This window comes from Thunnus albacares, chromosome 6 (assembly GCF_914725855.1).
Source record: "Thunnus albacares chromosome 6, fThuAlb1.1, whole genome shotgun sequence".
Taxonomy (NCBI): domain Eukaryota; kingdom Metazoa; phylum Chordata; class Actinopteri; order Scombriformes; family Scombridae; genus Thunnus; species Thunnus albacares.
The window spans coordinates 33,434,393-33,449,096 of record NC_058111.1 but is presented as its reverse complement, the minus strand read 5'-3'; the positions used below and the strand labels follow the sequence as shown (position 1 = coordinate 33,449,096).

At 31.5% G+C, this 14,704-nt stretch overlaps 3 long non-coding RNA genes across 5 annotated transcripts; 2 read left to right on the top strand and 1 right to left on the bottom strand.

Annotated features, from left to right (window-relative positions):
* Positions 1–2,330: 2,330 nt before the first annotated feature.
* LOC122983463 lies at positions 2,331–2,973 on the top strand. The gene is made up of 2 exons (XR_006403710.1): positions 2,331–2,449; positions 2,633–2,973. It is a non-coding gene; the product is annotated as an uncharacterized LOC122983463 (long non-coding RNA).
* On the bottom strand, positions 2,631–3,452 carry LOC122983466. Its single transcript, XR_006403715.1, has 2 exons — positions 3,398–3,452; positions 2,631–2,701 (listed from the first exon to the last, which is right to left on the bottom strand). It is a non-coding gene; the product is annotated as an uncharacterized LOC122983466 (long non-coding RNA).
* Positions 3,453–3,510: 58 nt separating this feature from the next.
* LOC122983464 lies at positions 3,511–12,469 on the top strand. Of its 3 annotated transcripts, none has more exons than XR_006403713.1 (7): positions 3,511–3,542; positions 5,875–6,079; positions 7,631–7,835; positions 8,022–8,035; positions 10,374–10,578; positions 10,765–10,778; positions 12,286–12,469. It is a non-coding gene; the product is annotated as an uncharacterized LOC122983464 (long non-coding RNA). The 3 variants fall into 3 exon arrangements; XR_006403712.1 differs by lacking the exon at positions 8,022–8,035 and adding an exon at positions 6,266–6,279; XR_006403711.1 differs by lacking the exon at positions 10,765–10,778 and adding an exon at positions 6,266–6,279.
* The last annotated feature ends 2,235 nt before the right edge of the window (positions 12,470–14,704 follow it).

The following is a 14,704-nucleotide window of genomic DNA, read 5'->3' as shown; positions in this document are numbered from 1 at the left end:
GCCAACAATGTACTTTTAATTTTGATACTAGTATACAAGTATCTTTTGCTGATACATCTAAACTTTTACTTGAGTAACATTTTGAATGCATAACCTTTACCTGTAATTGAGGATTTTGATAACATGGTATTGCCACTTTTACTTACATGGAAGACTGAATTCTTCTTCCACTACTGATAGTACCTTTACTGTTTAATGCTTAGGTAGGGATATATTAATGATTTAATTATATACAGTAGTTATCATTTGTGCAAAATGAGTAACAAGAAACAACACTGTATGACAGGGGTCAGCAATTAGATTCAACCATGAGCCAGTTTTTTAAGGATTCTTTTATTGGGGTGTTAACCGGTGCAGTGGTTTTGTTTATTTCTTTTAAGAATAAAATAGACACTGTTAAGGACTGTATCTAGGAGAAATAATGGCATCAGCATAGGCATAGGCTAAAGTTTTTAAATTAAAACAGTGTTGGAATTCACACATTAGACTTTCATTTCTGAAAGGCTTATTAGACTTAATTTCAGCACCATGCATTGTTCAAATGATAGGCCATGGCACAACTATAGCTTTAATGTCTCTCATGTGGGAGCAGTATTAGATGTAACAAGGCTATTTTACAAAAATTGTGATTTACAGGAGCCTTGTGTTTATTTTGTTATCTACAGTAGATCTGTGACAAATTATGCAAAAGTTTTGATGTAAGCTATGAAAGTCGAAACACCCTTCAGTGTTTATTAGAGTCTGCAGTATGCACCTAGTTTTCAGATGTATTTAATGATTTATTATACAGTGATTATTGATCCAAAACGTGAACTGCAGTGAGAACAATGGATATTTATCTGCACAGAAATATTATATATATTATAATATTATATAAGTATATACAGTACTGTGCAAAAGTTTTAGGCATCTTAGATGTTTAGATTCTTTGGAGGTGTGGTGATTGGTCCCAAATTTATTCATGACATGACAATGACCCGAAACATACAGCTAGAGTCATACAGAACTATTTTCAGCAACAAGAGGAATGATGAGTCCTGCAACAGATTGTATGGTCTGGCCCCCACAGAGCCCTGATCTCAACATCATCAACACCTGAGATGGCCTAAATAATAAATCCACAGAAGAACATTCTTTCTCCAGGATGGTTACAACAACCTACCTGCAAGCTACCATGAAAAACTGTGTAAAAGTGTACCGAGGAGAACTGCTGCTGTTTTAAAACAGCAAATATTGATTTCATTTAGGTTTCTGCTGTTTACTCAACTTTGTAAGAAGTTAATTGATAAATTAGAACATTTTATAGCAATATTTTTGTAAGCATTCTCACTTTACTTTTAATGCCTAAAACTTTTGCACAGTACTGTAGTTGGTTACTGTGATTAGAGGTAACAGTAAATTATTAGCTATATATTGGCACTTTATTCATTACTGTTTACCATATGCTTTCTAATTTTGCTAAGATTATTAGTTACTGTGTGTGTTCTGAAAAAGTGCTAAGACAAACATTCAAATAATACAGGGACAAACTATTCTTTATTTCGCAGTGCAATTTCTAAAATTGAATGTTTAAAGGACAGGTTCACAATTTTTCCAAGTGTCAGTTAGGTGTCCATATGAACAGTGAAAGAGATTTTGCTCTTGTTTGTACTGGCTATTAAAGGATTTCGCTGGTGATTTTTTAATATTTTTGTTATTTTCACCAAATCTCATGTGCAGAGCCAAACCAACAATGAACTTACACTACTGACAAGTATTGTGTGTGTATCAAAGCCTGATATATCATATCAGCCTGATGAAGCTTCATATTAGCTTCAGATAAGCTTTTAAATACATTTTTGCACAGAAGGAGGACTGTGGATTTTGTCCCCCATCATTTACATTGTAAGTGCATTATGAAGGGATCCTCTGATGTTCAGTATGAACAGGAGGAATAATTACAAAAAAACCTATTTCAATGTTAATTGGGGATCCTGACTTTTGTCTGCAAGTTGAGAGTAAATATGTAACCTTGAGGGTAAAAAAAATATAACAAACCCAACTCTCTGTAACTGAGAAATTCATGTCTGTATCTTTGTAAACTCTGTTTCTTCTTGTCTTCCATTTTTCTAGAGAGAACAGAGGACTGGAATTTGAATTTTGAGATTTAGAAATTATTTGATGTATAATTTGATTTGAATTGGAGTTTCGTCACTGTCATTTGTGTGACTGTAACTTCAGTTTTTCTTGTCTCATCCATTTGTTTTCTACAGAGAGGAGAGGACTGGAGACTGTGAAGTTTGAACACTCATTTTAAATTCAGATACAGTATACTTATGATATGGTCATCTGATGACATATTGCTCATCTCTTCATCTGGTTTTTCAACACTTTGAACATTGATCTCCATCGTCTGATTACTCTTTCTTTGTTGTTTTTTTCTTTTTCTTTTTCAGAAAAATGAGAGGAGGTAGGAGTCCGAGAGGCAACGTGAACTTTGAACTCTGTTTTAATACCTTTTCTACATACTTTTAATTTCAGAATTCATGTGTTCAGAAATATTTCAACTGCTTATTTTGTAACATTTTTAACTTTGAACACTGATCTCCATCTTCTGACAATATTCTCTTTCTTTTTCTTTCTTTCTCTTAAGAAAAATGAGAGGAGGTAGGAGTCTGAGAGGCAACGTGAACGTTGAACTCTGTTTTTATACGTTTTCTACCTACTTTTACGTTCAGAATTCATGTGTTCAGGATTGTTTTGTAACATTTTTAATCAGTTTCTTCTCGTCTTCCATTTGTTTTCTACAGAGAGCAGAGGACTGGAGACAGTGTGAAGTTTGAACACTCATTTTAAATTCAGATACAGTATACTTATGATATGGTCATATTTCATCTGATGACATATTGCTCATCTGTTCATCTGGTTTTTCATACTTTGAACATTGATCTCCATCGTCTGATTGCTCTTTCTTTGTTGTTTTTTTCTTTTTCTTTTTCAGAAAAATGAGAGGAGGTAGGAGTCCGAGAGGCAACATGAACTTTGAACTCTGTTTTTATACTTTTTCTACCTACTTTTACGTTCAGAATTCATGTGTTCAGAATTGTTTTGTAACATTTTTAATCAGTTTCTTCTCGTCTTCCATTTGTTTTCTACAGAGAGCAGAGGACTGGAAACAATGTGAAGTTTGAACACTCATTTTAAATTCAGATACAGTATACTTATGATATGGTCATATTTCATCTGATGACATATTGCTCATCTGTTCATCTGGTTTTTCATACTTTGAACATTGATCTCCATCGTCTGATTGCTCTTTCTTTGTTGTTTTTTTCTTTTTCTTCTTCAGAAAAATGAGAGGAGGTAGGAATTCGAGAGGCAACGTGAACTTTGAACTCTGTTTTAATACCTTTTCTACATACTTTTAATTTCAGAATTCATGTGTTCAGAAATATTTCAACTGCTTATTTTGTAACATTTTTAACTTTGAACACTGATCTCCATCTTCTGACAATATTCTTTTTCTTTTTCTTTCTTTCTCTTTTTCAGAAAAATGAGAGGAGGTAGGAGTTCAAGAGGCAATGTGAACTTTGAACTCTGTTTTTATACCTTTTCTATGTACTTTTAATTTCAGAATTCATGTGTTCAGAAATATTTCAACTGCTTATTTTGTAACATTTTTAACTTTGAACACTGATTTATATCGTCTGACTACTCTTATTTTGTTGATTTTTTTCTTTTTTGTTCAGAAAAATGAGAGGAGGTAGGAGTCCGAGAGGCAACATGAACTTTGAACTCTGTTTTAATACTTTTTCTACCTACTTTTACATTCAGAATTCATGTGTTCAGAAATATTTCAACTGCTTATTTTGTAACATTTTTAACTTTGAACACTGATCTCCATCTTCTGACAATATTGTTTTTCTATTTATTTCTTTCTCTTTTTCAGAAAAATGAGAGGAGGTAGGAGTCCGAGAGGCAACATGAACTTTGAACTCTGTTTTAATACTTTTTCTACGTACTTTTAATTTCAGAATTCATGTGTTCAGAAATATTTCAACTGCTTATTTTGTAACATTTTTAACTTTGAACACTGATTTATATCATCTGACTACTCTTATTTTGTTGATTTTTTTCTTTTTTGTTCAGAAAAATGAGAGGAGGTAGGAGTCCGAGAGGCAACATGAACTTTGAACTCTGTTTTTATACTTTTTCTACCTACTTTTATGTTCAGAATTCATGTGTTCAGAAATATTTCAACTGCTTATTTTGTAACATTTTTAACTTTGAACACTGATCTCCATCTTCTGACAATATTCTTTTTCTTTTTCTTTCTTTCTCTTTTTCAGAAAAATGAGAGGAGGTAGGAGTTCGAGAGGCAACGTGAACGTTGAACTCTGTTTTAATACCTATTCTACGTTCTTTTACGTTCAGAATTCATGTGTTCAGAAATATTTCAACTGCTTATTTTGTAACATTTTTAACTTTGAACACTGATTTATATCGTCTGACTACTCTTATTTTGTTGATTTTTTTCTTTTTTGTTCAGAAAAATGAGAGGAGGTAGGAGTCCGAGAGGCAACATGAACTTTGAACTCTGTTTTTATACTTTTTCTACCTACTTTTACGTTCAGAATTCATGTGTTCAGAAATATTTCAACTGCTTATTTTGTAACATTTTTAACTTTGAACATTGATCTCCATCGTCTGACTACTCTTTGTTTTGTTGTTGTTGTCTTTTTCTTTTTCTTTTTCAGAAAAAATGAGAGGAGGTAGGAGTCCGAGAGGCAACATGAACTTTGAACTCTGTTTTTATACTTTTTCTACGTTCTTTTACGTTCAGAATTCATGTGTTCAGAAATATTTCAACTGCTTATTTTGTAACATTTTTAACTTTGAACACTGATCTCCATCTTCTGACAATATTGTTTTTCTATTTATTTCTTTCTCTTTTTCAGAAAAATGAGAGGAGGTAGGAGTCCGAGAGGCAACATGAACTTTGAACTCTGTTTTTATACCTTTTCTATGTACTTTTAATTTCAGAATTCATGTGTTCAGAAATATTTCAACTGCTTATTTTGTAACATTTTTAACTTTGAACACTGATTTATATCATCTGACTACTCTTATTTTGTTCATTTTTTTTCTTTTTTGTTCAGAAAAATGAGAGGAGGTAGGAGTCCGAGAGGCAACATGAACTTTGAACTCTGTTTTTATACTTTTTCTACCTACTTTTATGTTCAGAAATCTTTCGGTTTCTTATTTTGTAACATTTTTAACTTTGAACACTGATCTCCATCTTCTGACAATATTGTTTTTCTATTTCTTTCTTTCTCTTTTTCAGAAAAATGAGAGGAGGTAGGAGTCCGAGAGGCAACATGAACTTTGAACTCTGTTTTTATACTTTTTCTACCTACTTTTATGTTCAGAAATCTTTCGGTTTCTTATTTTGTAACATTTTTAACTTTGAACACTGATCTCCATCTTCTGACAATATTGTTTTTCTATTTCTTTCTTTCTCTTTTTCAGAAAAATGAGAGGAGGTAGGAGTCTGAGAGGCAACATGAACTTTGAACTCTGTTTTTATACTTTTTCTACGTACTTTTAATTTCAGAATTCATGTGTTCAGAAATATTTCAACTGCTTATTTTGTAACATTTTTAACTTTGAACATTGATCTCCATCGTCTGACTACTCTTTGTTTTGTTGTTGTTGTCTTTTTCTTTTTCTTTTTCAGAAAAAATGAGAGGAGGTAGGAGTCCGAGAGGCAGCATGAACTTTGAACTCTGTTTTTATACTTTTTCTACCTATTTTTACGTTCAGAATCCATGTGTTCAGGATTGTTTTGTAACATTTTTAATCAGTTTCTTCTCTTCTTCCATTTGTTTTCAACAGAGAGGAGAGGGCTGGAAACAATGTGAAGTTTGAACACTCATTTTAAATTCAGATACAGTATACTTATGATATGGTCATATTTCATCTGATGACATATTGCTCATCTGTTCATCTGGTTTTTCATACTTTGAACATTGATCTCCATCGTCTGATTGCTCTTTCTTTGTTGTTTTTTTCTTTTTCTTTTTCAGAAAAATGAGAGGAGGTAGGAATTCGAGAGGCAACGTGAACTTTGAACTCTGTTTTAATACCTTTTCTACTTTCTTTTACGTTCAGAATTCATGTGTTCAGAAATATTTCAACTGCTTATTTTGTAACATTTTTAACTTTGAACACTGATTTATATTGTCTGACTACTCTTATTTTGTTGATTTTTTTCTTTTTTGTTCAGAAAAATGAGAGGAGGTAGGAGTCCGAGAGGCAACATGAACTTTGAACTCTGTTTTTATACTTTTTCTACGTTCTTTTACGTTCAGAATTCATGTGTTCAGAAATATTTCAACTGCTTATTTTGTAACACTTTTAACTTTGAACACTGATCTCCATCTTCTGACAATATTCTTTTTCTTTTTCTTTCTTTCTCTTTTTCAGAAAAATGAGAGGAGGTAGGAGTCTGAGAGGCAACATGAACTTCGAACTCTGTTTTTATACTTTTTCTACGTACTTTTAATTTCAGAATTCATGTGTTCAGAAATATTTCAACTGCTTATTTTGTAACATTTTTAACTTTGAACATTGACCTCCATCGTCTGACTACTCTTTGTTTTGTTGTTGTTGTCTTTTTCTTTTTCTTTTTCAGAAAAATGAGAGGAGGTAGGAGTTCAAGAGGCAACGTGAACTTTGAACTCTGTTTTTATACCTTTTCTATGTACTTTTAATTTCAGAATTCATGTGTTCAGAAATATTTCAACTGCTTATTTTGTAACATTTTTAACTTTGAACACTGATTTATATCATCTAACTACTCTTATTTTGTTGATTTTTTTCTTTTTTGTTCAGAAAAATGAGAGGAGGTAGGAGTCCGAGAGGCAACATGAACTTTGAACTCTGTTTTTATACTTTTTCTACCTACTTTTACGTTCAGAATTCATGTGTTCAGAAATATTTCATGCTTATTTTGTAACATTTTTAACTTTGAACACTGATCTCCATCTTCTGACAATATTGTTTTTCTATTTATTTCTTTCTCTTTTTCAGAAAAATGAGAGGAGGTAGGAGTTCGAGAGGCAACGTGAACTTTGAACTCTGTTTTAATACCTTTTCTACATACTTTTAATTTCAGAATTCATGTGTTCAGAAATATTTCAACTGCTTATTTTGTAACATTTTTAACTTTGAACACTGATCTCCATCTTCTGACAATATTGTTTTTCTATTTATTTCTTTTTCTTTTTCAGAAAAAATGAGAGGAGGTAGGAGTCCGAGAGGCAGCATGAACTTTGAACTCTGTTTTTATACCTTTTCTATGTACTTTTAATTTCAGAATTCATGTGTTCAGAAATATTTCAACTGCTTATTTTGTAACATTTTTAACTTTGAACACTGATCTCCATCTTCTGACAATATTGTTTTTCTATTTATTTCTTTTTCTTTTTCAGAAAAAATGAGAGGAGGTAGGAGTCCGAGAGGCAGCATGAACTTTGAACTCTGTTTTTATACGTTTTCTACCTATTTTTACGTTCAGAATCCATGTGTTCAGGATTGTTTTGTAACATTTTTAATCAGTTTCTTCTCTTCTTCCATTTGTTTTCAACAGAGAGGAGAGGGCTGGAAACAATGTGAAGTTTGAACACTCATTTTAAATTCAGATACAGTATACTTATGATATGGTCATATTTCATCTGATGACATATTGCTCATCTGTTCATCTGGTTTTTCATACTTTGAACATTGATCTCCATCGTCTGATTGCTCTTTCTTTGTTGTTTTTTTCTTTTTCTTTTTCAGAAAAATGAGAGGAGGTAGGAGTCCGAGAGGCAACGTGAACTTTGAACTCTGTTTTAATACCTTTTCTACTTTCTTTTACGTTCAGAATTCATGTGTTCAGAAATATTTCAACTGCTTATTTTGTAACATTTTTAACTTTGAACACTGATTTATATTGTCTGACTACTCTTATTTTGTTGATTTTTTTCTTTTTTGTTCAGAAAAATGAGAGGAGGTAGGAGTCCGAGAGGCAACATGAACTTTGAACTCTGTTTTTATACTTTTTCTACGTTCTTTTACGTTCAGAATTCATGTGTTCAGAAATATTTCAACTGCTTATTTTGTAACATTTTTAACTTTGAACACTGATCTCCATCTTCTGACAATATTGTTTTTCTATTTATTTATTTCTCTTTTTCAGAAAAATGAGAGGAGGTAGGAGTTCGAGAGGCAACGTGAACTTTGAACTCTGTTTTAATACCTTTTCTACTTTCTTTTAATTTCAGAATTCATGTGTTCAGAAATATTTCAACTGCTTATTTTGTAACATTTTTAACTTTGAACACTGATCTCCATCTTCTGACAATATTCTTTTTCTTTTTCTTTCTTTCTCTTTTTCAGAAAAATGAGAGGAGGTAGGAGTTCGAGAGGCAACGTGAACGTTGAACTCTGTTTTAATACCTATTCTACGTTCTTTTACGTTCAGAATTCATGTGTTCAGAAATATTTCAACTGCTTATTTTGTAACATTTTTAACTTTGAACACTGATTTATATCGTCTGACTACTCTTATTTTGTTGATTTTTTTCTTTTTTGTTCAGAAAAATGAGAGGAGGTAGGAGTCCGAGAGGCAATATGAACTTTGAACTTTGTTTTTATACCTTTTCTACATACTTTTAATTTCAGAATTCATGTGTTCAGAAATATTTCAACTGCTTATTTTGTAACATTTTTAACTTTGAACACTGATCTCCATCTTCTGACAATATTGTTTTTCTATTTATTTCTTTCTCTTTTTCAGAAAAATGAGAGGAGGTAGGAGTCCGAGAGGCAACATGAACTTTGAACTCTGTTTTAATACCTTTTCTACATACTTTTAATTTCAGAATTCATGTGTTCAGAAATATTTCAACTGCTTATTTTGTAACATTTTTAACTTTGAACACTGATCTCCATCTTCTGACAATATTCTTTTTCTTTTTCTTTCTTTCTCTTTTTCAGAAAAATGAGAGGAGGTAGGAGTTCGAGAGGCAACGTGAACTTTGAACTCTGTTTTTATACCTTTTCTATGTACTTTTAATTTCAGAATTCATGTGTTCAGAAATATTTCAACTGCTTATTTTGTAACATTTTTAACTTTGAACACTGATCTCCATCTTCTGACAATATTCTTTTTCTTTTTCTTTCTTTCTCTTTTTCAGAAAAATGAGAGGAGGTAGGAGTTCGAGAGGCAACGTGAACTTTGAACTCTGTTTTTATACCTTTTCTATGTACTTTTAATTTCAGAATTCATGTGTTCAGAAATATTTCAACTGCTTATTTTGTAACATTTTTAACTTTGAACACTGATTTATATCATCTGACTACTCTTAATTTGTTGATTTTTTTTCTTTTTTGTTCAGAAAAATGAGAGGAGGTAGGAGTCCGAGAGGCAACATGAACTTTGAACTCTGTTTTTATACTTCTTCTACCTACTTTTATGTTCAGAATTCATGTGTTCAGAAATATTTCAACTGCTTATTTTGTAACATTTTTAACTTTGAACACTGATCTCCATCTTCTGACAATATTGTTTTTCTATTTATTTATTTCTCTTTTTCAGAAAAATGAGAGGAGGTAGGAGTTCGAGAGGCAACGTGAACTTTGAACTCTGTTTTTATACCTTTTCTATGTACTTTTAATTTCAGAATTCATGTGTTCAGAAATATTTCAACTGCTTATTTTGTAACACTTTTAACTTTGAACACTGATCTCCATCTTCTGACAATATTCTTTTTCTTTTTCTTTCTTTCTCTTTTTCAGAAAAATGAGAGGAGGTAGGAGTCTGAGAGGCAACATGAACTTTGAACTCTGTTTTTATACTTTTTCTACGTACTTTTAATTTCAGAATTCATGTGTTCAGAAATATTTCAACTGCTTATTTTGTAACATTTTTAACTTTGAACATTGATCTCCATCGTCTGACTACTCTTTGTTTTGTTGTTGTTGTCTTTTTCTTTTTCTTTTTCAGAAAAAATGAGAGGAGGTAGGAGTCCGAGAGGCAGCATGAACTTTGAACTCTGTTTTTATACTTTTTCTACCTACGTTTATGTTCAGAAATCTTTCGGTTTCTCATTTTGTAACATTTTTAACTTTGAACACTGATTTATATCATCTGACTACTGTTTATTTGTTGTTTTTTTCCTTTCTTTTTCAGAAAAATGAGAGGAGGTAGGAGTCCGAGAGGCAACATGAACTTTGAACTCTGTTTTTATACTTTTTCTACCTATTTTTACGTTCAGAATCCATGTGTTCAGGATTGTTTTGTAACATTTTTAATCAGTTTCTTCTCTTCTTCCATTTGTTTTCTACAGAGAGGAGAGGGCTGGAAACAATGTGAAGTTTGAACACTCATTTTAAATTCAGATACAGTATACTTATGATATGGTCATATTTCATCTGATGACATATTGCTCATCTGTTCATCTGGTTTTTCATACTTTGAACATTGATCTCCATCGTCTGATTGCTCTTTCTTTGTTGTTTTTTTCTTTTTCTTTTTCAGAAAAATGAGAGGAGGTAGGAATTCGAGAGGCAACGTGAACTTTGAACTCTGTTTTAATACCTTTTCTACTTTCTTTTACGTTCAGAATTCATGTGTTCAGAAATATTTCAACTGCTTATTTTGTAACATTTTTAACTTTGAACACTGATTTATATTGTCTGACTACTCTTATTTTGTTGATTTTTTTCTTTTTTGTTCAGAAAAATGAGAGGAGGTAGGAGTCCGAGAGGCAACATGAACTTTGAACTCTGTTTTTATACTTTTTCTACGTTCTTTTACGTTCAGAATTCATGTGTTCAGAAATATTTCAACTGCTTATTTTGTAACATTTTTAACTTTGAACACTGATCTCCATCTTCTGACAATATTGTTTTTCTATTTCTTTCTTTCTCTTTTTCAGAAAAATGAGAGGAGGTAGGAGTCCGAGAGGCAACATGAACTTTGAACTCTGTTTTTATACCTTTTCTATGTACTTTTAATTTCAGAATTCATGTGTTCAGAAATATTTCAACTGCTTATTTTGTAACATTTTTAACTTTGAACACTGATCTCCATCTTCTGACAATATTGTTTTTCTATTTATTTCTTTCTCTTTTTCAGAAAAATGAGAGGAGGTAGGAGTCCGAGAGGCAACATGAACTTTGAACTCTGTTTTTATACTTTTTCTACATACTTTTATGTTCAGAAATCTTTCGGTTTCTTATTTTGTAACATTTTTAACTTTGAACACTGATCTCCATCTTCTGACAATATTGTTTTTCTATTTCTTTCTTTCTCTTTTTCAGAAAAATGAGAGGAGGTAGGAGTCCGAGAGGCAACATGAACTTTGAACTCTGTTTTTATACTTTTTCTACCTACTTTTATGTTCAGAAATCTTTCGGTTTCTTATTTTGTAACATTTTTAACTTTGAACACTGATCTCCATCTTCTGACAATATTGTTTTTCTATTTCTTTCTTTCTCTTTTTCAGAAAAATGAGAGGAGGTAGGAGTCCGAGAGGCAACATGAACTTTGAACTCTGTTTTTATACTTTTTCTACGTTCTTTCACGTTCAGAATTCATGTGTTCAGAAATATTTCAACTGCTTATTTTGTAACACTTTTAACTTTGAACACTGATCTCCATCTTCTGACAATATTCTTTTTCTTTTTCTTTCTTTCTCTTTTTCAGAAAAATGAGAGGAGGTAGGAGTCCGAGAGGCAACATGAACTTTGAACTCTGTTTTTATACTTTTTCTACGTACTTTTAATTTCAGAATTCATGTGTTCAGAAATATTTCAACTGCTTATTTTGTAACATTTTTAACTTTGAACATTGATCTCCATCGTCTGACTACTCTTTGTTTTGTTGTTGTTGTCTTTTTCTTTTTCTTTTTCAGAAAAAATGAGAGGAGGTAGGAGTCCGAGAGGCAGCATGAACTTTGAACTCTGTTTTTATACTTTTTCTACCTACGTTTATGTTCAGAAATCTTTCGGTTTCTCATTTTGTAACATTTTTAACTTTGAACACTGATTTATATCATCTGACTACTGTTTATTTGTTGTTTTTTTCCTTTTTTTTTCAGAAAAATGAGAGGAGGTAGGAGTCCGAGAGGCAACATGAACTTTGAACTCTGTTTTTATACTTTTTCTACCTATTTTTACGTTCAGAATCCATGTGTTCAGGATTGTTTTGTAACATTTTTAATCAGTTTCTTCTCTTCTTCCATTTGTTTTCAACAGAGAGGAGAGGGCTGGAAACAATGTGAAGTTTGAACACTCATTTTAAATTCAGATACAGTATACTTATGATATGGTCATATTTCATCTGATGACATATTGCTCATCTGTTCATCTGGTTTTTCATACTTTGAACATTGATCTCCATCGTCTGATTGCTCTTTCTTTGTTGTTTTTTTCTTTTTCTTTTTCAGAAAAATGAGAGGAGGTAGGAATTCGAGAGGCAACGTGAACTTTGAACTCTGTTTTAATACCTTTTCTACTTTCTTTTACGTTCAGAATTCATGTGTTCAGAAATATTTCAACTGCTTATTTTGTAACATTTTTAACTTTGAACACTGATTTATATTGTCTGACTACTCTTATTTTGTTGATTTTTTTCTTTTTTGTTCAGAAAAATGAGAGGAGGTAGGAGTCCGAGAGGCAACATGAACTTTGAACTCTGTTTTTATACTTTTTCTACGTTCTTTTACGTTCAGAATTCATGTGTTCAGAAATATTTCAACTGCTTATTTTGTAACATTTTTAACTTTGAACACTGATCTCCATCTTCTGACAATATTGTTTTTCTATTTATTTATTTCTCTTTTTCAGAAAAATGAGAGGAGGTAGGAGTCCGAGAGGCAACATGAACTTTGAACTCTGTTTTAATACCTTTTCTACATACTTTTAATTTCAGAATTCATGTGTTCAGAAATATTTCAACTGCTTATTTTGTAACATTTTTAACTTTGAACACTGATCTCCATCTTCTGACAATATTCTTTTTCTTTTTCTTTCTTTCTCTTTTTCAGAAAAATGAGAGGAGGTAGGAGTTCAAGAGGCAATGTGATCTTTGAACTCTGTTTTTATACCTTTTCTATGTACTTTTAATTTCAGAATTCATGTGTTCAGAAATATTTCAACTGCTTATTTTGTAACATTTTTAACTTTGAACACTGATCTCCATCTTCTGACAATATTCTTTTTCTATTTCTTTCTTTCCCTTTTTCAGAAAAATGAGAGGAGGTAGGAGTCTGAGAGGCAACATGAACTTTGAACTCTGTTTTAATACCTTTTCTACGTACTTTTACGTTCAGAATTCATGTGTTCAGAAATCTTTCGGTTTCTCCTTTTGTAACATTTTTAACTTTGAACACTGATTTATATCATCTGACTACTCTTATTTTGTTGATTTTTTCTTTTTTTGTTCAGAAAAATGAGAGGACGTAGGAGTCCGAGAGGCAACATGAACTTTGAACTCTGTTTTTATACTTTTTCTACCTACTTTTATGTTCAGAAATCTTTCGGTTTCTTATTTTGTAACATTTTTAACTTTGAACACTGATCTCCATCTTCTGACAATATTGTTTTTCTATTTCTTTCTTTCTCTTTTTCAGAAAAATGAGAGGAGGTAGGAGTCTGAGAGGCAACATGAACTTTGAACTCTGTTTTTATACTTTTTCTACATACTTTTAATTTCAGAATTCATGTGTTCAGAAATATTTCAACTGCTTATTTTGTAACATTTTTAACTTTGAACACTGATCTCCATCTTCTGACAATATTGTTTTTCTATTTCTTTCTTTCCCTTTTTCAGAAAAATGAGAGGAGGTAGGAGTCCGAGAGGCAACATGAACTTTGAACTCTGTTTTAATACCTTTTCTACGTACTTTTACGTTCAGAATTCATGTGTTCAGAAATCTTTCGGTTTCTCATTTTGTAACATTTTTAACTTTGAACACTGATTTATATCGTCTGACTACTCTTATTTTGTTGATTTTTTTCTTTTTTGTTCAGAAAAATGAGAGGAGGTAGGAGTCCGAGAGGCAATATGAACTTTGAACTCTGTTTTAATACCTTTTCTACATACTTTTAATTTCAGAATTCATGTGTTCAGAAATATTTCAACTGCTTATTTTGTAACATTTTTAACTTTGAACACTGATCTCCATCTTCTGACAATATTGTTTTTCTATTTATTTCTTTCTCTTTTTCAGAAAAATGAGAGGAGGTAGGAGTCCGAGAGGCAGCATGAACTTTGAACTCTGTTTTAATACCTTTTCTACATACTTTTAATTTCAGAATTCATGTGTTCAGAAATATTTCAACTGCTTATTTTGTAACATTTTTAACTTTGAACACTGATCTCCATCTTCTGACAATATTCTTTTTCTTTTTCTTTCTTTCTCTTTTTCAGAAAAATGAGAGGAGGTAGGAGTTCGAGAGGCAACGTGAACTTTGAACTCTGTTTTTATACCTTTTCTATGTACTTTTAATTTCAGAATTCATGTGTTCAGAAATATTTCAACTGCTTATTTTGTAACATTTTTAACTTTGAACACTGATCTCCATCTTCTGACAATATTCTTTTTCTTTTTCTTTCTTTCTCTTTTTCAGAAAAATGAGAGGAGGTAGGAGTTTGAGAGGCAACGTGAACTTT